This window comes from Bubalus bubalis, chromosome 2 (genome assembly GCF_019923935.1).
Source record: "Bubalus bubalis isolate 160015118507 breed Murrah chromosome 2, NDDB_SH_1, whole genome shotgun sequence".
In the NCBI taxonomy this organism is placed as follows: Eukaryota; Metazoa; Chordata; class Mammalia; order Artiodactyla; family Bovidae; genus Bubalus; species Bubalus bubalis.
In genome coordinates, this window is record NC_059158.1 from 186,847,271 (window position 1) to 186,874,956 (window position 27,686).

A 27,686-nucleotide genomic window follows, 5' to 3' on the forward strand; every position below is an offset into this window, starting at 1 on the left:
AGATGTGGCACATACGTGCATTAGAACACTACTCAGAAGTGAAAGAGCATGAAGCAACACCATCTGCAGCAACACGGGTGGACCAGGAGATCATCGTCCTGAGCGAAACTGTCTCAGACAAAGACAACTACGCAGAATCTAAACACGACACAAATGAACTTACCTACAAATCAGAAACAGACTCCCAGACACGGAGAACAGATGTGTGGTGGCCAAGGGCAAGGGGCGTGAGGAGAGGAATGGGAGCTCAGGGCCAGCAGACGCGACTAGGACGCACAGGCTGGACGAACAACAGGCCCCTCTGCACAGCACAGGGGGCCGTGTTCAACATCCGGCTGAAACCACGAGGGAAAGAGTGTGCATATAAACACGCATTCAGCTCCATCACTCTGCTATTCAGCGGGAAGCCACGCAACACTGTAAAGCAACTGAAACTCCAACTTTGAAAACTGATTAAACCAGCTTATAGAGTATCAGAAAAAAGGAAGGCTACCGAACCTACTATATGAGGCTGGTAAGGACTGAACGTCACAATGGAATAAAGACAGTATAATAAAGGAAATCACAGGCCCACCTCACTCATGGACAGATAATTCCAAAGTAAAGGCTCAGCGAGCCAAGTGTGAGTCAACCGAAAACAGCTGGTGCACAGGTGTGGTGCTGCGGCGAGCAGGCGAGGCAGAGTCAGACAGCTGGGCTCCGATCCCAGCCCCCCACCCCGTGCTCGCTGCAGTAACTCCCTGAGCCCAGCTGACGGGGTCCCTGCCCTGGACCCCGCCTGTAACAGGCACATGAACACCCCCTCCATCACAGCCCCGGCACCACGAAACCCCCAAGTCAGCACCCACATCCATGACTGACACTCCGGCCCCAGAAGACACTCTGCAGTATCTCCTGCTTGACATCATAGAAACAGGGGACCACACTGCTGCAACCAGAGGAACCCGGCCGTAAGCTGCAGCAGAACTGAACGGCAGACGCAGTTCAGGAGGAGAAGGGATGGACCTGTCCAGTCTCCCCCAGGGCTCACGCAGCAGGGTCCCTGCGGGGCGAAGGATGCTTCTGGGAGCTCCCACTTCCTGGTCGCTCTGAGTTTTAATCTGCAGGAGGCCAAAGGGATTCATGATTTTGCCGGATTAGAACAGTTTCCATAACAGCCTCATGTGGCACCTCAGGAACATTCTGAAACACTGGGACTTCCCTGGTGGCCAATGGTAAAGAAACCTCCTGCCAATGCAAGGGACACATGTTCGATCCCTGGTCCAGGAGGATTCCACATGCCACAGGGCAACTAAGCCGTACCCCACAAACACTGAAGCCTGCGTGCCCCAGAGCCGTGCTCTGCAGCAAGAGAAGCCGCCACACGAGATGCCGCGCACCACACCTACAGAGCAGCCCTGTTCGCAGCAACTAGAGAACGCCCGCGCGCAGCACTGCTCACCCAGCGCAGAAAAAATATACGGATAAAAGCAGCACGGAGAAAACCACAGGACCCACACGCGCACAGGCAGACCTCAGAGGCATTGTGGGCTCTGCTCCAAACCACCCCCAGAAAGCGGGCGTCAGAATAAAGTGAGTCACACACATTCCTTGGTTTCCGAGTGCATTTAAAGCATTTAAAGTTACACTTTTTTATGTGCGCACTCCACTGCAGTCTATGAAGCATGCCACAGCGTTAGGCCTCAAAAAGTCGATGGATATAGCTTCATTAAAAATGCTTTATGGCTAAAAAATGCTAGCCGTCACCGGAGATGCCGCTATGTCACAATCCTTCTGCAGCTGTAACAGCAAAGCTCCCTGACGACGGTCGCCACAATGAGCATGACCATGACGCAAACGTCTGAGATACTGCAGACATTACCAAAATGACACGGAGTGACAGCGAGAAGGCAGGTGCTGCTGGAGAAGGGCGTCAACAGACTTGCCTGATGCAGGATGGCCACATTCACTTTAACACACACACACACACACACACACACACGGTCAGGGTTTCTCTGGTGGTCCAGTGGTTAAGAACCCCCCGCCAGTGCAGGAACATACTTGATCCCCGGTCAGGAAGATCCACGCACCTCCCAGCAACTACACCCGGGAACCACAGCTACGGAAGCCTGCGCCCTAGCGCGCTCCACAAGAGAAGCCCGCGCACTGAGGAAGGCCCAGCGCCCCCGAAGACGGAGGAACACGTGGTGAAAACCACAGCGCCTGCGAAGCACAAGAAAGCAAGCGAGGCTGAGCTCTAGACGCAATTCGGGTAAAAGCATGACACTGATTATCTATACCGGCAACTACATGGATATTGAACGCCAGAATTATATTTTCAAAGGGTAAATAAATTCAAGCTTTAAGTAAGTTTGAATGTAAACTTTTATTGATACATGTTTTGCTTTCTAACATCTGCAGATAATTTTACATTTTAAGATGAAAAACCTTTCGAAAGGTGAAGAAATTCTTTTTTGCATTTATCACATAGTTGATTAAAGTTTTATTTTGTATACTCTGAACATAATTCTGCCCCATATTTTAATGTGTTATATCACTAGTATCAATACAACACAAACCATAGGAAAGTCTGAATCACTACAAAATTTACTGTATTGGAAGCAAGAAGACTAAGTTTTATGGAATACATGTATAAATTATGAATTACGTATGACTGTGACTCATCCAAGTATCTCAGATTTATCCACAGAATATTGAAATGTGTACAAATAATTAAATTCTGTCATCTTGGTATCTCGCAGACTGGCACCTTGCAGGGTTTGATTGAGGTCTATTTCTCAGACAGGAGGGTGTAATCTATTCAACAGTCTGTCAGCTTGTTTCAGAACTTTAAGTGTTTCTACTCGATATATGAGCACCCACTCACACTCTTCCCCTGGGTCTACAAATGCCAGAGTGGGCCTGACTGGTGGTGGGGCGCTGAGCAGGTTAAGGAGTCTTTCTGTGCCTGCCTTGTCTCACCTAAGAAAGGGATAATAAGTAGTGCCTAGCTCATAGAGTTGTTAGAAGGACTGAGTTAATATTTATAAAGCACCTCTAACTCAGTCTGGCACAGAGACGGCCTTTATAAGTACTTTTAGACAGAGTGGGATTTAGCACAGAAGCACAGGAATTATTTCTCAAGACTGACAAATCCATTTGATCAAATTTAACATCTATTTATTTTTTCAAACTCAAACAAGAAATTGAAGAGAAGTTCCTTAACTAGATCAACGCTACAGAGTAAAACCTAAAGCAAATGCCATCCTTGGCTGAGAATCTCAGCCTTACTGCCTTTAAGATTAGAAATAAGGCAGGAAGTCAGGCCCCTGTTAGTGCTACTCCACACTGCACTGGAGGCCTGGCATTTTCAGCAGGCAGAATAAAACACAACATAATTGGAAGAAGAGAGGGAAAAAATATCACTGTTCACATCTCAGATAAACACATCAGCATTTACAAAAAAAAATCTAAGAATCTGAATAGTTTGGAACAAGAAACTTAAAAATCGTCAGCATTCTTCGACACAGGCAACAGCCAACTAGAGACACAACAGAAGATGGGACACTGTTCATATTATCAATCAGAATACAAACTAGGGCTTCCCTGGTGGCTCAGTGGCAAAGAATCCGCCTGCTAATGCAGGAGACACAGGTTCAGTCCCTGGACCGGGAAGACCCCCCCGTGCCACAGAGCAGCTAAGCCCATGCTCCACGACGACTGAGCCAGCGCTCCAGAGCCCGGGAGCGCATGTGCCAAGCCCAAGTGCCACAAGTACTGAAGCCTTGCTCCGCAGCAAGAGACGCCTCTGCAACGCGAGGTCTGCGTGCCACGTCCACGCAGCAACAAAGACCCAGAAGAGCCAAAGATAAATAAATTACAAATATATATATAAACTATTCTGGAATTGACCCACCTGCCCAAGACTTGAACAGGGCAAGTTTAAAACTATTAAATAACCAAAAAAATAAATAAATAAAAATAAAAAATTAACAGGAAACCCAAATGTCAGGTTAACATTATTAACACGTTAATTCCACAAAGTAATCTTAAAAACTCAATGCAATTTCAGTATCAATGATGGTGAGGTTTTTTTTAAGAATTTGATCAATTAATTCTAAAATTCACCTGGAAGAAGAAAATGTCCTTCACGAACTCAGTCTCAAAAAGGAAGAGCAAAACATCTGGGCTCCCAGGGATTAACAGAGCTTCCAGAGGTGTAGTAATAAAAACAGCTGTGATGCTCACACACAAAGCAGATGAACCAACAAAACAGGAGAGAGTGCCCAGAAACAGAATCTTCTGGGTATGGAAAATCAAAGCGTGATAAAGGTGGTTCCCGAAACCAAAGGAGGAGTGATGGGACGTGGGTGTTGGGGGCAGGGGGTAGCACCGATCGACAGTAAGGAAAAAAATAAAGCTGCGTGCTTGCCATACAGAAAACAGAGCAGAATCCAGATGCATTATAGCCCTGAATTCCAAAAGTATAACTATAAAGGAAGCTAAGGGAAGAGAGCATGGGGGAATCTTTTTGGCCTTGGAGTCGGGAAGGACTTCTAAAACCAGGACAGAAAAATGCGTGCATACACACACTTCCTAAGGCCAGGAGGAGAGAGGGAGGGAGAGGTACGGACATAAAAATGATGGACTTCTATTCGGTGAAAGCACAGATGCATTTAACAGAAATCCATCAAAACAGGACAAGACACGGCAACGCCTAACAGTGACAAGGAAGGGTCTCTCACAAACCAAGAAGAAAAACGCCCCCAAAATGCGGAAACAGACAAACTGGATGAGGAGCCGATTCACTGAGGGGACCCGAGGATCAGCCACTGAACAGCCAGCGAGCACGCAGAGGTGTTCAGCCACACGCTCATCCGAGGCACACACAGGAAAGCAAGCAGACGCTTTGCACACATGCGGTTCGCGAAACCAGAAAGTCACCAAGTGCCTGTGAGGATGCAGGGAGGGGCAGCTCCCCGCCCGCCAGGACCTTCCGCAGAGTCAGCTGGTGGAGCCTGAGGAGTGTCAAGGGCACGCCGCCGTGTCAGCTTTTCCCCTCCTGGGTCTACACCCACTTCGGACGCACCACGGGGCTGCACAAAGACACCCCTGCTCCCGGAGGCTGCTGCCCAGGGAGTGCTGGGCACCGTGAAACGCGGGCTTGCTGGGGTCATATCTACCGCACACACATCTTTAAGACAAGGTGTCCATAGGTGCGTGCATTTATCTCTGGGCTTTCTATTTTGTTCCAGTGATCTATATTTCTGTGTTTGTGCCAGTACCATCGTAGAAGGCAATGGCACCCCACTCCAGTACTCTTGCCTGGAAAATCCCATGGACGGAGGAGCCTGGTGGGCTGCAGTCCAGGGGGTCGCTAGAGTCGGACACGACTGAGCGACTTCACTTTCACGTTTCACTTTCATGCATTGGAGAAGGAAATGGCAACCCACTCCAGTGTTCTTGCCTGGAGAATCCCAGGGATGGGGGAGCCTGGTGGGCTGCCGTCTATGGGGTCACACAGAGTTGGACACGACTGAAGTGACTTAGCAGTAGCAGCAGCCAGTACCATACTGTCTTGATGACTGTGGCTTTGTAGTAGAGCCTGAAGTCAGGCAGGTTGATTCCTCCAGTTCCATTCTTCTTTGTCAAGATTGCTTTGGCTATTCGAGGTTTTTTGTATTTCCATACAAATTGTGAAATTATTTGTTATAGCTCTGTGAAAAATACCGTTGGTAGCTTGATAGGGATTGCACTGAATCTATAGATTGCTTTGGGTAGTATACTCATTTTCACTATATTGATTCTTCCGATCCATGAACATGGTATATTTCTCCATCTATTAGTGTCCTCTTTGATTTCTTTCACCAGTGTTTTATAGTTTTCTATATATAGATCTTTAGTTTCTTTAGGTAGATTCCTAAGTATTTTATTCTTTTCGTTGCAATGGTGAATGGAATTGTTTCCTTAATTTCTCTATTTTCTCATTATTAGTGTATAGGAATGCAAGGGATTTCTGTGTGTTGATTTTATATCCACCTTATCTTTGACAAAGGAGGCAAGAATATACAGTGGAGAAAAGACAATCTCTTTAACAAGTGGTGCTGGGAAAACTGGTCAACCACTTGTAAAAGAATGAAACTAGAACACTTTCTAACACCATACACAAAAATAAACTCAACATGGATTAAAGATCTAAACCTAAGACCAGAAACTATAAAACTCCTAGAGGAGAACATAGGCAAAACACTCTCCGACGTAAATCACAGCAGGATCCTCTATGACCCACCTCCCAGAATGTTGGAAATAAAAGCAAAAACAAACAAATGGGACCTAATTAAAATTAAAAGCTTCTGCACAACAAAGGAAACTATAAGCAAGGTGAAAAGACAGCCTTCAGAATGGGAGAAAATAACAGCAAATGAAGCAACTGACAAAGAACTAATCTCAAAAATATACAAGCAACTCCTGCAGCTCAATTCCAGAAAAATAAACGACCCAATCAAAAAATGGGCCAAAGAACTAAATAGACACTTCTCCAAAGAAGACATACAGATGGCTAACACACACATGAAAAGATGCTCAACATCACTCATTATCAGAGAAATGCAAATCAAAACCACAATGAGGTACCATTTCACGCCAGTCATAATGGCTGCTATCCGCAAGTCTACAAGCAATAAATGCTGGAGAGGGTGTGGAGAAAAAGGAACCCTCTTACACTGTTGGTGGGAATGCAAACTAGTACAGCCACTATGGAGAACAGTGTGGAGATTCTCAAAAAGCTGGAAATAGAACTGCCTTATGACCCAGCAATCCCACTGTTGGGCATACACACCGAGGAAACCAGAATTGAAAGAGACACGTGTACCCCAATGTTCATCACAGAACTGTTTATAATAGCCAGGACATGGAAGCAACCTAGATGTCCATCAGCAGATGAATGGATAAGAAAACTGTGGTACATATACATGATGGAGTATTACTCAGCCATTAAAAAGAATACATTTGAATCAGTTCTAATGAGGTGGATGAAACTGGAGCCTATTATACAGAGCAAAGTAAGTCAGAAAGAAAAACACCAATACAGTATATTAACGCAAATATATGGAATTTAGAAAGATGGTAACGATAACCCTGTATGCAAGACAGCAAAAGAGACACAGATGTATAGAACAGTCTTTTGGACTATGTGGGAGAGGGATGAGGGGGATGATTTGGGGGAATGGCACTGAAACATGTATAATATCATATAAGAAATGAATCGCCAGTCCAGGTTCAATACAGGATGCTCAGGGCTGGTACACTGAGATGACTTGGAGCGATGGTATGGGGAGGGAGGTGGGAGGGGGGTTCAGGATGGGGAACACGCATATGCTCGCGGCGGATTCATGTTGATGTGTGGCACAACCAATACAATATTGTAAAGTAAAAAAAAATTTTTTTACTTTTTTTTTTAATTTTATTTTATTTTTTAAACTTTACATAATTGTATTAGTTTTGCCAAATATCAAAATGAATCCGCCACAGGTATACATGTGTTCCCCATCCTGAACCCTCCTCCCTCCTCCCTCCCCACACCATCCCTCTGGGTCGTCCCAGTGCACCAGCCCCAAGCATAATTTTTTTAAAAAAGAAAAGAAACTGAAAAAAATAAAAATAAAAAAATGAAAGTGTTGAACGGAAACAGTTAAATGAAACAAGCTCTTCAACAGCACAGTACCAGTGATGGAGGTTAACACAGAAGCCTACACGCTTCTTATCCACACACACACACACACACCTCAGCACAGAAGGAAAAAAGGAAAAGCACGTGTGTTCCATGAGGAGGAAGAGGACCAGAGTCCGGGCATGAAAGACTGGCAGAGAGGGAGAGCGGGGAGCTCCCCCGACAGGCGGTAGAACGGCACGAGCTGGCTTCACCCGGGAGCCGACAGGAGAAGCCTTTGTAATTGGTTTTGGCTTTTGAAAAGCCATGTGTCTCCACTTCCCTGGTAGAAATTAGGGCAGGACTCAGACGAACACACCCTGAAACCACAGCTCCCAGAAGCCTCCGCGGGCCTTTCAAATCTGTTATTCTAACGTTGCTGTTATTCAGTCGCTAAGCTGTGTCCGACTACACGACTCATGGACTGCAGCAGGCTGGGTTTCCCTGGCCTTCACTGTCTCCCGGAGTTTGCTCAGATTCATGTCCACCGAGCTGGTGATGCCATCCAACCATCTCATCCTCTGCTGCCCTCTTCTCCTTCTGCCTTCCATCCTTCCCAGCACCAGGGTCTTTTCCAGTGAGCCGGCTGTGCATCCCTGGTGGCTCAGAGCGTAAAGCGTCTGCCTGTGACGCACAAGACCCAGGTTCGATCCCCGGGTCGGGAAGATCCCCTGGAGAAGGAAATGCAACCCACTCCAGTGTTCTTGCCTGGAGAATCCCATGGACAGAGGAGCCTGGTGGGCTACAGTCCACGGGGTCGCAAAGAGTCGGACAGGACTGAGCAACTACACACTTACACTTAGCCAAAGGATTGCAGTTTCAGCTTCTCATCCCCTGCTGCCCTCTTCTCCTCCTGCCCTCAATCTTTCCCAGCATCAGGGTCTTATCCAATGAGTTGGCTCTTCGCATCAGGTGGCCAAAAGATTGTAACTTCAGCATCAGTCCTCCCAATGAACACCCAGGACTGATCTCCTTTAGGATGGACTGGTTGGATCTCCTTGCAGTCCAAGGGACTCTCAAGAGTCTTCTCCAACACCACAGTTCAAAAGCATCAATTCTTTGGCATTCAGCCTTCTTTATGGTCTAACTCTCACATCTGTACATGACTACTGGAAAAATTCCCTGTCTGTCTATATCTCTCAACTGTCCTTCCCTGCACTCAGCACAGGTCGGCTGTGAGTCTTCCTTTGAGATCCTGCACCCCCTCCAGGATGCTGTCCCCCAGGCCCTGCATCCCAGCATCAAGAGGGCCCTCTGCCCTCCCAGACCCCACCCCAACTGTGCATCCTAACTGCACCTTCGCTGCCCAGCTCCCCGCAAGATGTCAGCTCCTTGGGGGGCCTCGTCTGTCCCCTGTGCCCCGGCTCCGGGCACCTCGAAAGTGGCGAATGTTTGCAGAGTGAAGTGGCAGCATTCTGCAGCACTCTCACCGCAGAGCCCGGGGCCAGAGGGAAGGCAGAGCCCAGGCTGGTGAGGCGGCTTAGCTGCGCCGCAGACTTCACAGGCTTACAACCCGATACAACCTCACCTCTGCCTTCCAGGCAGAGCTGGACTAATGAGCTAACTCTATGAGCTTCTTGGAGTGAACCCAGGTGCCCCTGGAGCAGCGCAGTGATAAGAGAGGATGAGGACGGTGAACTTACCCGGGGATTTGACTACATGAAAAACCATCATGGGGAGAAGGGAACTTCCTCCCTCGCCCCCATCCTCTCCACATTCAGACCCCATGGCATTCTAGCGTCTTCATTAATCCAGGTCCCACCTCATCTCTGAAGCCAACTCAAGACGCCTTGCTGCCCACCCCACACCGCCTTGTGCTGGTGTAAGACTGCCCTGGCTGGAGACCCACGACACGCTCGGCACTGTGGTACCAGCCTGACGTTTGCCCCATCACTCAATCCTTGGACCACCAGAAAGCTGAGGATCCCTCTTCCCATTTTACGATGAGCAAACTGAGGTTTGCAGAGGTTGCAAACATCTAATAAGTGGAGGACACCACCAGAGCCATGCCCAGGCCCACAGGTTTCCAGAACCTTCTCTCAAGGATGCTCTACACTGTACTCCACAGGAGGAATGAGAAGAGGTCTGACTGTCCAGCAAGTCTGAGAAATGCTACACCCTTACCCTGTGCCCTTGGAGAAACTGGCAGCCTCTCTGGCATACCAAGGGCCCTGAGAGCCTGTTTAAGGCAGCATTTCTCACACGTGTCACCACAGACCCTGCTTCCCGGGGCACTCATGTCTGCAGAACATGGCTTGGCAGACGCCCATGTGGTCAGCTCCAGGAAGGATGGGGCCCAACTCTAAGCAACCACAGCCTCACAGGAGAGACAGGGTTCCTAACATTATGACTGATGACCACGATGGGGAGCACCTATCACACAGGGCTCATCAGCCATCACCTCAAGTCCCCCAGCAGCCCGAGGGGGCGCCATCCTGCCTGTGAGGATGCAGACACGGAGGCTCTGGGGTGCTGGGGGCCCAGCCCTGGACCACCAGTCGGGCAAGAGGGATTTGTGTCTCCAACGTGGTCTGGTGCGAGGCCTGCACTTTCTCCAGGAACCAAGTGCTCCCTAGTCACGGGGCTCCCAAACCGGGCTCGAAGCCTGTGGTGGGGAACGTGGGGCCCAGAGTGATGGGCCACTGCACTGGGCCACCAGGGAGAGCCCCGTGGCTGCACCCTGGAGAGGCAGAGCAGGGGGCGCCCGTCAGCGGCCAGGGTGGGCTCTGCCTTCCACCTCGGCCCGCGGGGCTGGCCTGGCCACCCTGAAGTCCCGGAGATATTCCAACTCTGTCATCCTGGAAAGTCCCAGCTTGGAGGTCAAGAAGCCGACTCTAGGACCACAAGGTAACAGCCCAACAAGCTGCCATCTCAACCTTCCCACTGGGTTCAGGCTGAGGCCAGAACACACTGTCGTATCACAGAGAGGGGTCCACCTGGAAGGGTTAGACGAGGACATCAAGAAGAACTGTCTCACCGCAAGTAAACTTTATGCCGAAAGCACACTGTCATGGCTGGAGCCAGCTGGGCCTGGGGTCTGAATCCCAGACCAGCCCCATGGTATCCGAGCCTGGAGGTCGGAAAGTTCTCCAATCTCCTGCGCCAGGCTGCGTGCGTGCACGCGCGCACACACACACACACACACCCCTATCTCACACACACACACACCCCTATCACACACACACATACACACCCCTATCACATACACACCACTATCTCACACACACACACCCCTATCTCACACACACACACACAGCCCTATCACACACACACCCCTATCACACACACACACAGCCCATCTCACACACACACACCCCATCACACACACACACACCCCTATCACACACACACACACACACACAGCCCTATCTCACACACACACCCCCCATCACACACACACACCCCTATCTCACACACATACACCCCTATCACACACACACACCCCTATCACATACACAGCCCTATCACACACACACACACCCCTATCACACACACACATACACACCCCTATCTCACACACACACACACACCCCCCTATCTCACACACACACAGCCCTATCACACACACACACCCCTATCACACACACACACACACCCCTATCACACACACACCCCTATCTCACACACACACACACACACACACAGCCCTATCACACACACACCCCTATCTCACACACACACACCCCAATCTCATACACACACACACCCCTATCTCACACAAACACACACACACTCCTATCTCACACACACACATACACACAGCCCTATCTCACACACACCCCTATCACACACACACACCCCTATCTCACACACACACACCCCTATCACACACACACACACACCCCTACCTCACACACACACACCCCTATCACACACACACCCCTATCTCACACACACAGACACACATACAGCCCTATCACACACACATACCCCTATCAAGTCAAACGCCCCCAAAACTACCTCCCGTTCCTCCTCTTCTCCTTCACCCTCAGGGAATTACACTGTGCCCAGCAGAGTGGGTCTGGCATGCTCAGCAGCCAGGGCAGCCGGGGATCCACCAGGACTTGCTGCCCACCACTGACTTTAACGCCCCACAGCGGTGAGATGCCAGGGAAGAGCTGCACTCCCAGCAGACTCCACTGAACAGAGCGAGCCGCCCACTGGGTTCCCACTCACCAGCTCAGCTCTTAAAGGCCCCAAGGCACTCCTGGGGGGTGAGCCCTGATAGGGAGAGGGTGGCACGGGCAGGAGGGGCTGCGCCACACCGTACCCCACGCCAGACTGCTTGGTGCGCAGTCTTGGACTCGCCCGAGCTCATCTCTAGTTGGAAAACAGTCACATGTGCAAACGTGCAAACCCACACCTCCCTGTGCAAGTGTCGAGCACTCTAGGGACGACAATCACAGCGACCTGGGGGAGTCCTAGGTGGGTGAGGTCACTCCAAGGTCGTCAGGCCCATACCCCGTTTCTACACGTATCTAACCCCGAGTGACCCACGTGGGCCCCACACCCTGCTTCTCATTTCAGTTTTACAGCCTCGCTGAACGCGGCCAAAGGGAAACCGCTCCCCCAGCATTCTCGTGTGCGCGCCACTCCCTCTCAAAGAGCGTTCTTTTTTTATTGCTCCTAAATCTTTCCTGGAGTAGCTTTAGCTTCCCTCTTAGTCCCAAGTAATGGAGGGAAGGGAAAACTAAAAATAGAAGGAAATTTACATGTGCCGAACACCTGTTAAATTTTACCACGTTCTTATTTAATCCTCCCAAGAACCCTGCGAGGTGGTGAGGCTGTTTTTGGTAGAAGATAAAGGCTGGGAGAAGCCCAGGTTTGCACGGGATGAAGACTTCCTTTCCCAGCCTTCGCTGACGCTAGATGTAGTCCCAGAATGGTTAGCGGGCGTGTAGGGTTAGGTGTCCATCCGCAACGTCGAGGAAGGGCCCCTAATGGGAGAAAGTGTGCCTTCCTCTGTCCTTGCTCCCTTCTGCCAGCTGGAGCCCCACATCTTGGAACACGAGTATCTTGGAGAAGAAAATGACTACACGGCAGAAACAGAGGAAGAGAGATCTCGACACAGCGGGCGCCACGCCAGCACAGACCCACCTCTAAACTACGTGAACTTAAGGGTGAACCAACTTCTGTGTTGCTGAAGCCTCTTATTGGGGGTTTTTCTGCATTAATCGTAAATGGATACAAGGACCTATGTATGAGGTCATCTTCTGCAGACCTTATTAACAGACGGCCTACTGCTTCAGCCTTTAAAGGGTTAAAGGGAACTTCTGGTGTCACTGATCGCCCTCTCCAACAGGAGTAGTTCTGCTTTTAAAGACACTTTCTCTGAGGGGGAAGAACTGGAATCTTCACATTACCCCCAACTTCCCCTCCAATGAGAACCAGAGCTTCACAGAGGAATTTAGAAAACATTACATTACTTCATACGGTAGGAAATAAGACACAATGGGGAAAAAAATTCACTGTAAAGAAAAAAGTAGAAAAAAATAAAACGAGATCAGGAAGGCCTATATACACACTTGCAGCACTCGGCGCTTCCTGCAGACAAAGCAAGAAGGGAAACACAACCAACACACGCCGGCTGCTGCTCAGTGCCCCTTTCCCGGGCCTGAGGGCACGTCTCTGTGGAGCCCGGGGCGGGGCCGGCGCACTGCAATACAAGTCCTGCAGTTACAGCGTTCAATCCTCCCAGCCACCCTGAGTATCACTGTGAATTGCCATCCACAGTTTACAGCTAAAGAAATCCAGGCAGACTTAAGTAACTCTGCCCAAGGTCACCCATCTAGGAAATGTCAGAGCCAAGATTTCAATCCAGGAAATCAAGCGTCATAATCCAGGCTTTTAACCAAGGGGGTTGAGGTTAGCCTCACCTGGGTTCAAATCTCACTCACTCACTGCTGCTGAGAGACCTGGGCGAGTGACTGCACCTCCCTGAGCTTCTACATCCTCAGCTACCAGTGGAAATAATCTCAGAAACCAGGAAGAAAGCAGCAAGAAGAGAACACGAGGGGACTTTCCTGGCGCCTGGGGCCAAAACCAGAATGAGAGACAAGGAGGACCAAGTACCCTAAGAGTCAAAACACAGCTGACAAGTAACTGCTGGAAAGTGCGGCCAGACCACCCCTTCCCGTCCCCTGTCAGGATTCGCCAGGAGGCAGGATCAGTTCAGTTCAGTTCAGTCACTCAGTCGTGTCTGACTCTTTTCGACCCCATGAATCACAGCACGCCAGGCCTCCCTGTCCATCACCAACTCCCGGAGTTCACTGAGACTCACATCCATCGAGTCATGGTGATGCCATCCAGCCATCTCATCCTCTGTCGTCCCCTTCTCCTCCTGCCCCCAATCCCTCCCAGCATCACAGTCTTTTCCAATGAGTCAACTCTTCACATGAGAGGGCCCAAGTACTGGAGTTTCAGCTTTAGCATCATTCCTTCTAAAGAAATCCCAGGGCTGATCTCCTTCAGAATGGACTGGTTGGATCTCCTTGCAGTCCAAGGGACTCTCAAGAGTCTTCTCCAACACCACAGTTCAAAAGCATCAATTCTTCGGTGCTCAGCTTTCTTCACAGTCCAACTCTCACATCCATACCTGACCACAGGAAAAACCATAGCCTTGACTAGACAGACCTTTGTTGGCAAAGTAATGTCTCTGCTTTGCAATATGCTATCTAGGTTGGTCTTAACTTTTCTTCCAAGGAGTAAGCATCTTTTAATTTCATGGCTGCAGGATAGGCAGCCCCAAACACCAACTCTCCTGACACATGCTGTGTCCAGAAGGGCAGCCTTACAGACAGCAGTGTGCTGGCCGTGGAGAGGTGACAGGCAAGGAGAGGACGGTCACCGAGCAGGTGTCAGGAGGTGCCGTCAGAGGGAGGGCACGCCAGAGCGCACAGAACCCACCAGGCAGGACAGGCGGCTGCGCCCACTGCAGCCTGCCTGGTCCAACAGAGAGCAGGCCCTGCTCTCCCACCTCCTGGAGAAAGCCAGAAGAGTCTGGGGTGGGAGTGACATAGCTTTAGATGAGGCACAAGACCCACAGCTCTGAGACAGACTGGACTACAATTTAATAACTAGAAGGGCCAGAAAACAGCGAAACTTGCCTGAGGACATTAAGACCTAGGAAGAGAACACAAAGGAATTCCATTAAGGGTGGGAAAACTCAAACCCATTTTTACCCACAAAGCACGAACACTCCTCGGTTAACTGGCTACATGGATAAACGAGCAGGAGGGTGGACAGTGCTCAAGAGAGAGGCCCCGTGAGCTCTGGGATGAGACAGGAGCCACTGTCCCCCACGTCAGCATAAAGGTGGTGGCGGGAAGAGCAGGGCCCTGCGGGAAGGACAGGGCGGGTCAAGTAGGAGCTCGGTGGAGACGGACGAGTAGGACTTCCAGTCACCCATCTGAGGCCTGAAGGGAAGAGAAAATAAACGCTGTCCTCAGACCTCTGGCTCCGTGGAGGTTTGCATCTGATGATGAGACATGCGGGGCTGGACCTCCCTGGTGGTTCAGGGGTTAAGAACCCACCTGCGAGCGCAGGGACACGGGGCCCCTCCCTGGTCCAGGGGGTCCCACAAGCCGCAGAGCAGCTAAGCCCGTGCCCCACAACTGCTGAGCTCGCGAGCTCCAACCACTGAACCCTTGTGCCGCAACTCCTGAAGCCCGTGCGCCTGAAGCCCGCGTCCCTCAACCAGAGAAGCCACCGCCAAGAGGAGCCCGCACAGCACAGGGGAGCCCCTGCTCGCTGCAACTGGAGGAAGCCACGTGCAGCAATGAAGACCCCGCACAGCCGAAACAGGCTTTTTTGAAAATGCATAACAAACTTAAAAAAGGAAGATGAGGCTTTTTCCTGGGTCTGATGCAACCGGAAGACGCTTCCAGATATCTGAAAGCAAAGTCACAGGATCACATCACTTTCAAATACTTCTTATAAACGGGGGTGTTTCCACATGTGATCAAACCAGTCACAGGCCCGTGAAACCCAACTCTATGCTTCCGTTTCCAATCTGTCACATCCTCTAGGAAGAGTTGGGCTTCCCTTGTGGCTCAGCTGGTAAAGAAACTGCCTGCAATGCGGGAGACCTGGGTTTGATCCCTGGGTCAGGAAGATCCCCTGAAGAAGAGAAAGGCTACCCGCTCCACTATTCTGGCCTGGAGAATCCCATGGACTGTATAGTCCGTGGGGTCACAAAGAGTCGGGCATGACTGAGCGGCTTCCACTTTCACTAGGAAGAGTTAAAATGCATCTCGTAGGAAGGAGAGAGTTGGAACGACGGGGTTCAGGTGGGTGGCCCTGGGCAGGGACATTTGCCCACAGTAGGCGCCTAGTAAGTGCGTGGTTGGCCCTTCATCGAGCTCAGATTGAGGCAGCTGTCCTCAGTCGACTGAGCCGCTCTGATGCAGAGAAGTAGGGTCCTGAGGCATGGGGCCTGGCTGCAGCCCAGCCACGGAGGGGCAGGGTTCCAACCCGAGGCAGCCGCAAGTCACGAACCTCACAGATGGCAGTGAGAAGGGGGCCGTGAACACGCCTCCCGTCTCCAGTTCGGAAGAACCAGCTTGGGGACGAGCTCTTATTTTTTTCTCCCTCTCTTCCTCGTGTGATGTGTTTCTGACAGTAATCAGAGATCCATCCCCCTGGGAGCCAACAATAATGATTAATGGTGTTAAATATAGCTAGAGACTGCCGGGGCAAAATTAGGTGCCATGCATAAAACATCAGCCTCCCCGTCAAGCAGGCAAATCAGCCGGGCTCCGGGGCCTGGTGCCCACGAATCAGCGCCCTCCACCGGGCGCCCGATCCAGTTGGCCTCCTCGTCGTCTGCCCGCAGAGAGGAGTCTGCCAGGGGGCCTGGCTTTCAGTGTGTGCCCGTATGTGCCCCCGATGGACCTCAGGGACACCACAGCCCCTGAGGTGACCGTGAATAAAGGAACTGCTGTGAATCTGAGATGAACACATACATGCACTATATACATATATGAAACAGATACCCACCAAGGACTTCCTGTGTAGCACAGGGAACTATCCTCAATATTTTTTAATAACCTGTAAGGGAAAGGGGGGGCCTCCCTGGTGGCTCAATTGGTAAAGAGTCTGCCTGCAATGCAGGGGACCCAAGTTCCATCCCTGGGTCAGAAAGATCCCCTGGAGGAGGGCATGGCAACCCACTCCAGTATTCTTACCTGGAGAATCCCATGGACAGAGGAGCCTGGCGGGCTACAGTTTATGAGGTCACAAAGAGTGGGACATGATTTAGCAATTAAACCACCACCAGCACACAAGGGAAAAGGATCTGAAAAATAACCGATATACGCACATGTGTAAGTGAACCACTGTGCTACACGCCCAACACTAACACAGCACTCTAAGTCGACTATGTGTCGTGTGCCAAGTCGCTTGGTTGACTCTCTGCAACCCTAGGGACTGTAGCCCGCCAGGCTCTTCTGTCCATGGGATTCTCCAGGCAAGGATACTGGTGTGGGTTGCCGTGCCCTCCTCCAGGGGATCTTTCCACCCCAGGGATCGAACCCACGTCTCTACGTCTCCTGCCCTGGCAGGCAGGTTCTTTACCACCAGCACCACAAGGGAAGCCGCAAGTCAACTGTACACTCATTTTTAAAAAAGGAACTGCTGTGGAGGATGGAAGGAGGGTGTGCTTGGGCCCCACACAGAGCTGAGTTCAAATACCAGCTCTTCCACTTCCTAGCTGCATGGCCACGGGCAAGTCACTTCCCACCTCTGAGCCTGAGTCCGCTCTTCTGTGAACAGGCCTGCTCACAGCCAATGGAGTGAGAGTCAGACACTCAAAAAAAAAAAGGTAAACCCCCTTCCTCCTGCTGCCATCCCCAAATAGCTGTGTGGCCTAGAGCAAACTGCTCACCCTCTCTGAACCCAAGTTTCTCCCCTACGAAATGGAGGTAGTGATGTCGACCTTCACGGGCATGGAGAACACCTTTGCTGCTGTTCAGTCACTCAGTCACACCCGACTTCTTGCAACCCCATGGACTGCAGGACGCCAGGCTTGCCCCTCCTTCACTAACTCCCGGAGTTCGCGCCCATGTCTCAGCACATCCCTTCACCGCGCTGTGGACGGCAGTGAGAGCCACCCAAACGCCAGGTGCTGTCCTGAGCTGACCCCCAGGACTCAGACACTGAGTCTCGCTCTCAGGGTTCCTCCTGACAGTCTAGTGGGCACACAGGCAAGAAATTAAACAGACCAAGTAACGACAAATTATAAAAGATTTTCTAAAGGAAAAGAAAACAGAAGCTAAAATAAACTGTAAGCGGGATTGGAAGGGGCTGTTCCGAGGAGGTGACAGATGCGAAGCGGCAGCCTTCCAGGGGCGCAGGAGGAGCTGTTTCCTTCCCGCACTCACTCTCGGATCTCCCCGACCACGTGCACAGCCCTCCCGTCTGCGTCGGGGGTCCTCTCGCTCCTGGGGCGGCCAGGGACGGCCACAGCCCGCATCCCACGGAGACCACGGTGCTCCAGTCGTGACTGAGCACCACGTCCCGCGTGCGAGCTTGTCCCTGGAAGCCTGCGCTGCCTTCATTTTATGTACATCATGAAACACACACAAAAATACACCGTCAGAGGAGGAGGGAGGACATAAATAGAGCTGAACTTCTGATTCTGCCTCCTACTCTCCGTGGTTCCTTTCACACCCTCCTGGGCATCCACAGAGCCCACTTGGCGACCACTGATCCGAGCCCAGAGATGCCCAAGGCAACCCAGGAGGCCAGCGGGCAGACACCGGCTCCTGCAACACGGACGTGCCAGACAGGAGTCGCTGTGGCAAGCGCGCCAGCCCAACTCTCTCCCACACGTCCCCTGGCGCTGGGCATCAGCTCTGGGTCTCCTTCTGTTCTGCACTTGGCTACTGAGGCCTGGTCCTGGGCGCCCCTCTCCAGCTTCCTACCTCCCCTGAACCTCCGTCTTCCCACAGGTCAGGGCCCCTCAGGGAGCACAAGCCCCACCGCCCCCTCCCACTGCCCCCCAGGACCCGCACCCACCTTCCTCACCTGGCCAATTCAGCAACCATCCCCAAAGCATCAGCCAAGGCAACCCCACGACATCCAACACAGAGCCAATGATACTCGTGTGGGGTCCACAGATGCAGTGCCCATGGCGGGCAGCGACCCTCCCGGGGGCTTGGGCCACTCCAGGCCCCACCTGTCCGCTCTGAGGGTTGAGGGCACTGGGCCTTGGCACACCTGACCCTGAGGCCTCACTGGGAGGCTCTGAGCTGAGGGGCAGCCCTCCTGAACCCCCACCTGTGTTCCGTCCTGTGATCCCCCACGGGACACAGAGCTCCCTAATGGTGGGGACGCTTCTTCTTTACCCCAGGTCTGTGGTGTGTGACCCAGCCCCTGGCTCAGGTCGTACCCTTGACAAATGTTTCTTAGACTTCACTGTGATGTGAAAGGAAAGCAAACACGGGCAGGTGAGGACCTTCATAACCAAAGAAGACCACGGAGACCCAGAAACCACGGACAAACAGACAAACACTCCTGGGACTGCCCTGCTGGTTCACGGTTAAGACTCCACCTACCAATGCAGGGGGTACAGGTTCAATCCCTGTTCAGGGAGCTAACTTCCCACATGCCTTGCACCCCAAAAAAAACAGAAAACAGAAATAATACTGTGACAAATTCAATAAAGACTTTAAAAAGGGCCCACATCAAAAAATCTTAAATTAAAAAAACAATTTAAAAAAAGACACGTATTCCTCACTATATGACAATTCTAAACTTTTGTATGGCAAAAGAAACCATAAACAGGGTTAACAGGAAATGCAGCATCTCTTGCAAAAGAACTGCTCCACAGAGACCAAAGAGGGTTAATACGTACGCTATACAGAGAGCTGACAAGTCGACAAGACGGAGACAAATGACCCTTTGGACAAATGAGCAAAGGATTCACACAGGCAAGTCACAGGCGATTGCATCCAAATGGCCAAACAGATGAGAAGCAGCTCAGACCCACTGCTCGAAGGGGAAATGCAAATTAAAAGTAATGATAAGCTGTCACTTCACACCTCTCAACCTGGGCAAACTAGCAAGACCAATGACAAGGCTTACCGGCGGGATGCGGAGAAAGATGAGTTTCCAGTTACCGGGGTGAAAGTGCACAGCCTCTGGAGAAATGAAGCTACAAAAACTGAAAGTACACAAACCCTGTGACCTCGTGATTCAACTCCTGGAACCCGGCCCCAGAGAAACAGAACGGAAGGATGCGCACGTGGGCGGGTGTCCATCTTCATGCTGCTTATTGTGGTAACAAACAGGAAATGAGCGACCATCGACGGGGGAACGGCCAGGGGGATTGCAGGACATGCAGGCTCTGGAAGAGTGTCCAGGACGGCCAGGGGGATTGCAGGACATGCAGGCTCTGGAAGAGTGTCCAGGACGGCCAGGGGGATTGCAGGACATGCAGGCTCTGGAAGAGTGTCCAGGGGGATTACAGGACGTCCAGGCTCTGGAAGAGTGTCCAGGACGGCCAGGGGGATTGCAGGACATGCAGGCTCTGGAAGAGTGTCCAGAACGGCCAGGGGGATTGCAGGACATGCAGGCTCTGGAAGAGTGTCCAGAACGGCCAGGGGGATTACAGGACGTCCAGGCTCTGGAAGAGTGTCCAGGGGGATTACAGGACTTCCAGGCTCTGGAAGAGTGTCCAGGGGGATTACAGGACGTCCAGGCCCTGGAAGAGTGTCCAGGGGGATTACAGGACGTCCAGGCTCTGGAAGAGTGTCCAGGGGGATTACAGGACTTCCAGGCTCTGGAAGAGTGTCCAGGGGGATTACAGGACGTCCAGGCCCTGGAAGAGTGTCCAGGGGGATTACAGGACGTCCAGGCTCTGGAAGAGTGTCCAGGGGGATTACAGGACTTCCAGGCTCTGGAAGAGTGTCCAGGGGGATTACAGGACGTCCAGGCCCTGGAAGAGTGTCCAGGGGGATTACAGGACGTCCAGGCTCTGGAAGAGTGTCCAGGGGGATTACAGGACGTCCAGGCCATGGAAGAGTGTCCAGGGGGATTACAGGACGTCCAGGCTCTGGAAGAGTGTCCAGGGGGATTACAGGACGTCCAGGCTCTGGAAGAGTGTCCAGGGGGATTACAGGACGTCCAGGCTCTGGAAGAGTGTCCAGGGGGATTACAGGACGTCCAGGCTCTGGAAGAGTGTCCAGAATGGCCAGGGGGATTACAGGACGTCCAGGCTCTGGAAGAGTGTCCAGAACGACCAGGGGGATTACAGGCCGTCCAGGCTCTGGAAGAGTGTCCAGGGGGATTACAGGACGTCCAGGCTCTGGAAGAGTGTCCAGGGGGATTACGGGACGTCCAGGCTCTGGAAGAGTGTCCAGGGGGATTACGGGACGTCCAGGCTCTGGAAGAGTGTCCAGGGGGATTACGGGACGTCCAGGCTCTGGAAGAGTGTCCAGGGGGATTACGGGACGTCCAGGCTCTGGAAGAGTGTCCAGGGGGATTACGGGACGTCCAGGCTCTGGAAGAGTGTCCAGGGGGATTACAGGACGTCCAGGCCATGGAAGAGTGTCCAGGGGGATTACAGGACGTCCAGGCTCTGGAAGAGTGTCCAGGGGGATTACAGGACGTCCAGGCTCTGGAAGAGTGTCCAGGGGGATTACAGGACGTCCAGGCTCTGGAAGAGTGTCCAGGGGGATTACAGGACGTCCAGGCTCTGGAAGAGTGTCCAGAATGGCCAGGGGGATTACAGGACGTCCAGGCTCTGGAAGAGTGTCCAGGGGGATTACAGGACGTCCAGGCTCTGGAAGAGTGTCCAGGGGGATTACGGGACGTCCAGGCTCTGGAAGAGTGTCCAGGGGGATTACGGGACGTCCAGGCTCTGGAAGAGTGTCCAGGGGGATTACGGGACGTCCAGGCTCTGGAAGAGTGTCCAGGGGGATTACAGGACGTCCAGCTGCTAAAAAGAATGACCTAGAACTGTAGCTATTGGTACAGAAGGATTTCCACAAAGGACGGCCGAATGAGTGATGATCTAGGAATGATTTTGAGATGATGGGAATGTATGAAAGGATCTCTATGAGATCATTAGTGGGCTTTCAGAGTGGGAATCAGGGAGGATTATGGCACTGGTTAGCGTAAGTTGCTCAGTCGTCTCCAACCCTTTGCGACCCCATGGACTGTAGCCCACCAGGCTCCTCTGTTCATGGGATTCTCCAGGCAAGAACACTGGAGCGGGAAGCCATTCCCTTCTCTAGGTCACTGGTTAGGGGAATAAACAAAAGATTGGAGATAAACAAAGAAAGGAAAATTACACCAAAATTTACAATGCAGTATTTATGCATTTATATAAAACTGCCTATGAAAAGAATTTACTTCTGTGTGCAAAGAAACCCCACGTTTGCGCCCCTCCCTCCTTCACTCCTCGCGACTTCCTGCTCACTTTCATCCCCCACTTTCTTCACTCTTCCTCTCGGGTCATACAATTCAGACAAGAAAAGCAAGAAGATTCCAAATAAGAAGTAATACCTTATTGATCTGGCCCCCTTAACTCTCCAGAACACAGGTTGGAAGTACAAAGCAAAACGAGATCTAACAGCCAAAAAGGATTATATGTTCTTCACCCGAGGAAAATGCTTTGAGCTAATTACTCTTATTTCATACAATTTTAATAAGCCTATCAAACCCACTGTGGCAGACATGCCTAAAAGCGACCCCAGGGATCCACTCCATGGCATAATCCGCTCCCCTGACAGGTAGGCTTGCTTCTAACCAACAGACCATCACAAAGCTGGTGTGATATCACACCCACGACTGTGCCGCATTACACCACTGTCTCAGCAGGCTGAGAGGGATGCCCCCCACCCGCCCCGCTGGCCTAGAAGAAGCAAGGCTCCAGGCTGCAAACGGCCCGTGGAGAGGCCTTGAGGCCAGGCCTGCGGGAGCTGCGGGGCCCTGGGGATGCCCACAGGCCTGGAGGGCAGCCCTGGCCAGCAGCCAGGAAGAACTTACATCCTTGGTCATCCAACCACAGGGGACTGATTTCTGCCAAAACCCAAACTAGTTTTGAAAAGATTCTTCCCTGATCAAGCCTTCAAATGAGAACACAGCCCAGCCCACTCCACTGCAGCCTCATCAGACCCTGAGCACAAGGCCCAGCTAAGCTATGCCTGGGCTCCTGGCCCACAGAAACCATGCAAAAACGCGTGCTGTTTCCCACCTCTAAATCTTGTTATTTGTTATGATGAGGTAAGCAAGAAGTAACACGCTCATCAAATTAAGAAATAAAAGGGTGAACTGACGGTGAGCCAATATCTGTAAGAAAAGGCCATCGGGATGAAGAACAGCACCCCCATCATAGCGGAGGGTCGCTACCTAAGACCGAGGGCGCCAGGAGGAGAGCGAGGATGAAAGGAGGAGTGAGCCTTGCATCAACTGCAAGAGCAACAGCCTATCGGACAGACGCTCTTACCCTCAAGTGGAACGGAAGGGACCGTCCGAATCCTCTCTGCACGAGTCAAGCAGGCCTCCCTGGTGGCTCAGTGGTAAAGAACCTGCCTGCCAGTGCAGGGGACCTTGTTTGACCCCTGATCTGCAAGACCCCACATACTGGGGAGCAACGAAGCCCAGGGCCCTCAACTACTGAGCCTGTACTCGGGAGCCCGATGCTGCAACTACAGAGCCCACGGCCCTAGAGCTGGGGCTCTGCAGGAGACACCTCGAGAAGAGCACACACGCAACCAGGGAGCAGCCCCCACGAGCCCGAATCAGGGAAAGCCCAAGCAGCAAGGAACTCTGCACAGCCGAAAATAAACAAATCAAGTGTTTAAAAAATAAAGTCTATGCCTCAAAAAAAAGCATCCACAGCACACTGCAGCACGGATCCTTCCCAGGAAGATGGCTCGGCACGCACGAAGAGGCGCCCGCGCCCGCCACGCGCACCCGCCACGCGCACCCACGCACCCGCCACGCACAACCACACACCCGCCAGGCGCACCCGCACACCCGCCACGCGCACCCGCACACCCGCCAGGCGCACCCCCACACCCACCAGGTGCACCCGCACACCCGCCACGCGCACCCGCCAGGCGCACCCGCACACCCACCATGCACCCACACACCTGCCACGCGCACCCGCGCACCTGCCAGGCGCACCCGCACACCCGTCAGGCACACCCACACACCCGCCAGGTGCACCCACACACCCGCCACGCACACCCGCCAAGCACACCCACACACCCACCAAGCACACCCGCCACGCACACCCGCCATGCGCACCCACACACCCGCCAGGAGCACCCGCACACCCGCCAGGCGCACCCGCACACTGACCAGGCGCACCCGCACACCCGCCACACGCACCCACACACCCGCCAGGCACACCCGTCAGGCGCACCCGCCAGGCACACCCGTCAGGCGCACCCGCCATGTGCACCCACACACCCGCCACGCACACCCGCACACCCGCCAGGGGCACCCGCACACCCGCCACGCACACCCACACACCCTCCAGGCGCACCCACACACCCGCCACGCACACCCGCACACCCGCCAGGCGCACCCGCACACCCTCCACATGCACCCGCACCCGCCACGCACACCCGCCAGGCACAGCCACACACCCGCCAAGCACACCCACACACCCGCCACGCACACCCACACACCCGCCACACACCCGCCACGCACACCCACACACCCTCCAGGTGCACCCACACACCCGCCACGCACACCCGCCAAGCACACCTGCACACCTGCCACGCGCACCCGCACACCCGCCATGCACACCCGCCACGCACACCCGCACACCCGCCACACACACCCGCACACCCGTCAGGCGCACCCGCCACGCGCACCCGCACACCCGCCAAGCACACCCACACACCCGCCACGCACACCCACACACCCGCCACGCACGCCACACACCCGCCACGCACACCCACACACCCGCCACGCACACCACACACCCGCCACGCGCACCCGCACACCCGCCACGCGCACCCGCACACCCGCCACGCACACCACACACCCGCCACGCGCGCCCGCACACCCGCCACGCGCGCCCGCACACCCGCCACGCGCGCCCGCACACCCGCCACGCGCGCCCGCACACCCGCCACGCACGCCACACACCCGCCACGCGCACCCGCACCCCCGCCACGTGCACCCGCACCCCCGCCGCGCACCCGCCCGCCACGCACACCCACACACCCGCCACGCACACCACACACCCGCCACGCACACCACACACCCGCCACGCGCACCCGCACACCCGCCACGCGCACCCGCACAGCCCCCACGTGCACCCGCACACCCAAGCACACCTGCACACCCGCCACGCACACCCGCCAAGCGCCGGGGCTGCTTCCATCTCACAGGTGACACAGCAGAGGTTCCAGGGTCACACGCCCTACCCTGTGTCTCCTCTAAGCTGCAGCCCTCACTCTCAGCAACCACGCTGCCTCCCTGGCCTCAGTGTCCTCAATCTGTGAAATGGGGAGAGTCGAGGGGCTCACCTCCTGAGGAGCAGACGGGCTGATGCGCAGACAGTGTTTGGAGGAGCACCTGGAAAGCGCTGAGCTCTCTTTCCTACTGTTACGGCTCAGTCGCTCAGTCGTGTCTGACTCTCTGCGACCCCGTGGACTGCAGCACGTCAGGCCTCCCTGTCCTTCACTATCACCTGGAGTTTGCTCAAACTCATGCTATCGAGTTGGTGATGCATCCAACCATCTCGTCCTCTGCCGCTCCCTTCTCCTCCCGCCTTCAATCCTTCCCAGCATCAGGGTCTTTTTCGACGAGTGGGCTCTATGCATCAGGTGGCCAAAGTACTGGAGCTTCAGCTTCAGCATCAGTCCTTCCAATAAATATTCAGGATTCATTTCCTTTAGGATGGACTGACTGGATCTCCCTACAGTCCAAGGGACTCTCAAGAGTCTTCTCCAGCTCCACAGTTCACTCAGCCTTCTTGATGGTCCAAATCTGATATCTGCACACGACTACTGGAAAAACCACGGCTTTGAATATATGGACCTTCCAAACAACGAGGACAAAAAGAACAAAAGTTCAATTTCTGAACTCTGGGAGAAACGGGTTAACGTAACTCCTCCAAGCATATGGCCCTTTTCTTCACACACAGGGCTCAAGGAGACTAGCCTTCTACCTACAAGGAACATAAGGGAAAGGCCGTCCTCCCACATCAGAGACCAGACCACGGAGGCCGGGAATGGTTGAACCACCTGTCCAGTCCTCACACCACAAGGCAGAATGGAAGACGGGCACCTGTTTAGATCTAGAGGGCAACAGAGGACCCACCCCAGAAACCCTTAAGTTCTAAGTTATTAACAGTTCAAAGGCTTTCAGCCAACTGGCTAAGACTCCCCTTTTTACCAGCTCAGGCTAAGCGCTACTGCTCATTGCAGAATTCCAGGCTAGTGGAACCCAAGAAACACATACCCCAGAAAACAGAACTTCTTTTCCTTAAAATGGAAATGAACACTTACATGGGCTTCCCCAGTGACTCAGTGTAAAGAATCCACCTGCCAATGCAGGAGACACAGAAGACCTGGGTTCGATCCCTGGGTCAGGAAGACCTCCTGGAGGAGGGCATGGTAACCACTCCAGTATTCTTGCAGGGAAAAGCCCATGGACAGAGGAGTCTGGTGGGCTGCAGTTCAAGGAGTCGCAAAGAGTCAGATGCGACTGAGGTGACCGAGCACGCACACACCAACACTTCCATGCAGAAGAGGCCTGGATTCAGTGCCCCTCACGCCATGGCCACGCGGGTCTGGACCCCCTCCACCTCTCAAGAGCACGAGGACTCAGCTCCAGGGCACGCCACGGGGCCGCAGTCACGGAGGACACAGAGTGCCAGCAGCCAGTGGGACGGGGCGCCTCTCCCTCTGCTCCCAGCCAGCCCAGCCCAGGACACAGGCGTAGGGCAGCAGAGCTTCAGCCACAAACACCACACAGAACAGGCCAGGCCGCCTCGCACATGCGCAGAGCCAAGCTGTGGCTGCCCGTGGAGAGAGGGGTGGGGAGGGCTTGGGCAGGGCAAGGGGCAGAGTGGGGAGCGCACCATCTACGGGTGAACGGCGAAGGAGATCAGGGACATAAAGGGGCAGCGTGGGGAGCGCACCATCTACGGGTGAACGGCGATGGAGATCAGGGACATAAAGGGGCAGCGTGGGGAGCGCCACCAACCCTTCACCACAGCGTTCAGCGCCGCGTCATCCATAAACACCGACTCACTGTGCTGCACACCTGAGACCAACATGACACTGCGAATCAATGATGCTTCAATAAAAAGCTAAAAAATCACCACCACCACCACCTTCAGAGAGCCCACGCGTGATCTGACAGAGACCCAGCCGGGATCCCAGGAAGCACTAGAGCCCGGGGGTCACCCTCGGCTCTGGGCGCCCCCATTCCCCACACAGGATGGGGGGCGGGCCTGGGACTCTTTGTGACCCCCATGGGCTCCTCTGTCCGTGGAGTTTTCCAGGCAAGAATTCTGGAGCGGGCTGCCTGCCCTCCTTCAGGGGATCTTCTGGACCCAGGGATCAAGCCCGAGTCTCCTGTGTCTCCTGCGTTGGCAGGCGGGTTCTTAACCAGCTGAGCTGCAGGGATCCCCCCCCACCACACAGACCCAGAGTCAGATAAAGGCTTTGAAACGGGAAATCCATAGATCACTTCACTGCTCAAGGCTTACAACACACATCCCTGCACAGACGCGCGTCTACAAAAGAAGCTGAAAGGACGTTCACAACAGAATTGTTTACAAAGGAGGACAGGAACAGGGCCATGCGCCCCAGGAGCAGAAGATGGTGAAGTCCCACACATCCAGACCCCAGAATCCTATGCAGTCAGGAGAGATGCTTCGTGACCGTCATTTCTTCCCATAAAGAAGTATTTAGTATTTTAGGTTAAAGCGTGAGTTTTACACTTTATTAAAACCCTAAAACTCTTACAAATATTATCATCCCCTTCCTGTCAAACAGAATACAGAGGAAGAGGTTCCCAAGGC

At 53.2% G+C, this 27,686-nt stretch overlaps 1 protein-coding gene across 3 annotated transcripts in view; it reads right to left on the bottom strand.

The window, feature by feature from the left end:
• The window catches only part of ACTL8 (actin like 8), an 81,683-nt gene that overhangs the window by 22,875 nt on the left and 31,122 nt on the right, over window positions 1–27,686 (bottom strand). The window contains exon 1 of one of the 3 annotated variants that reach the window (XM_006066563.4): window positions 19,772–19,876. The exons of the other annotated variants lie outside the window; for them this stretch is intronic. The gene's annotated coding sequence lies outside the window, so the exon portion shown is untranslated. Of the gene's footprint in view, window positions 1–19,771; window positions 19,877–27,686 lie in introns of those variants that run through there. 3 annotated transcript variants of the gene reach the window in all.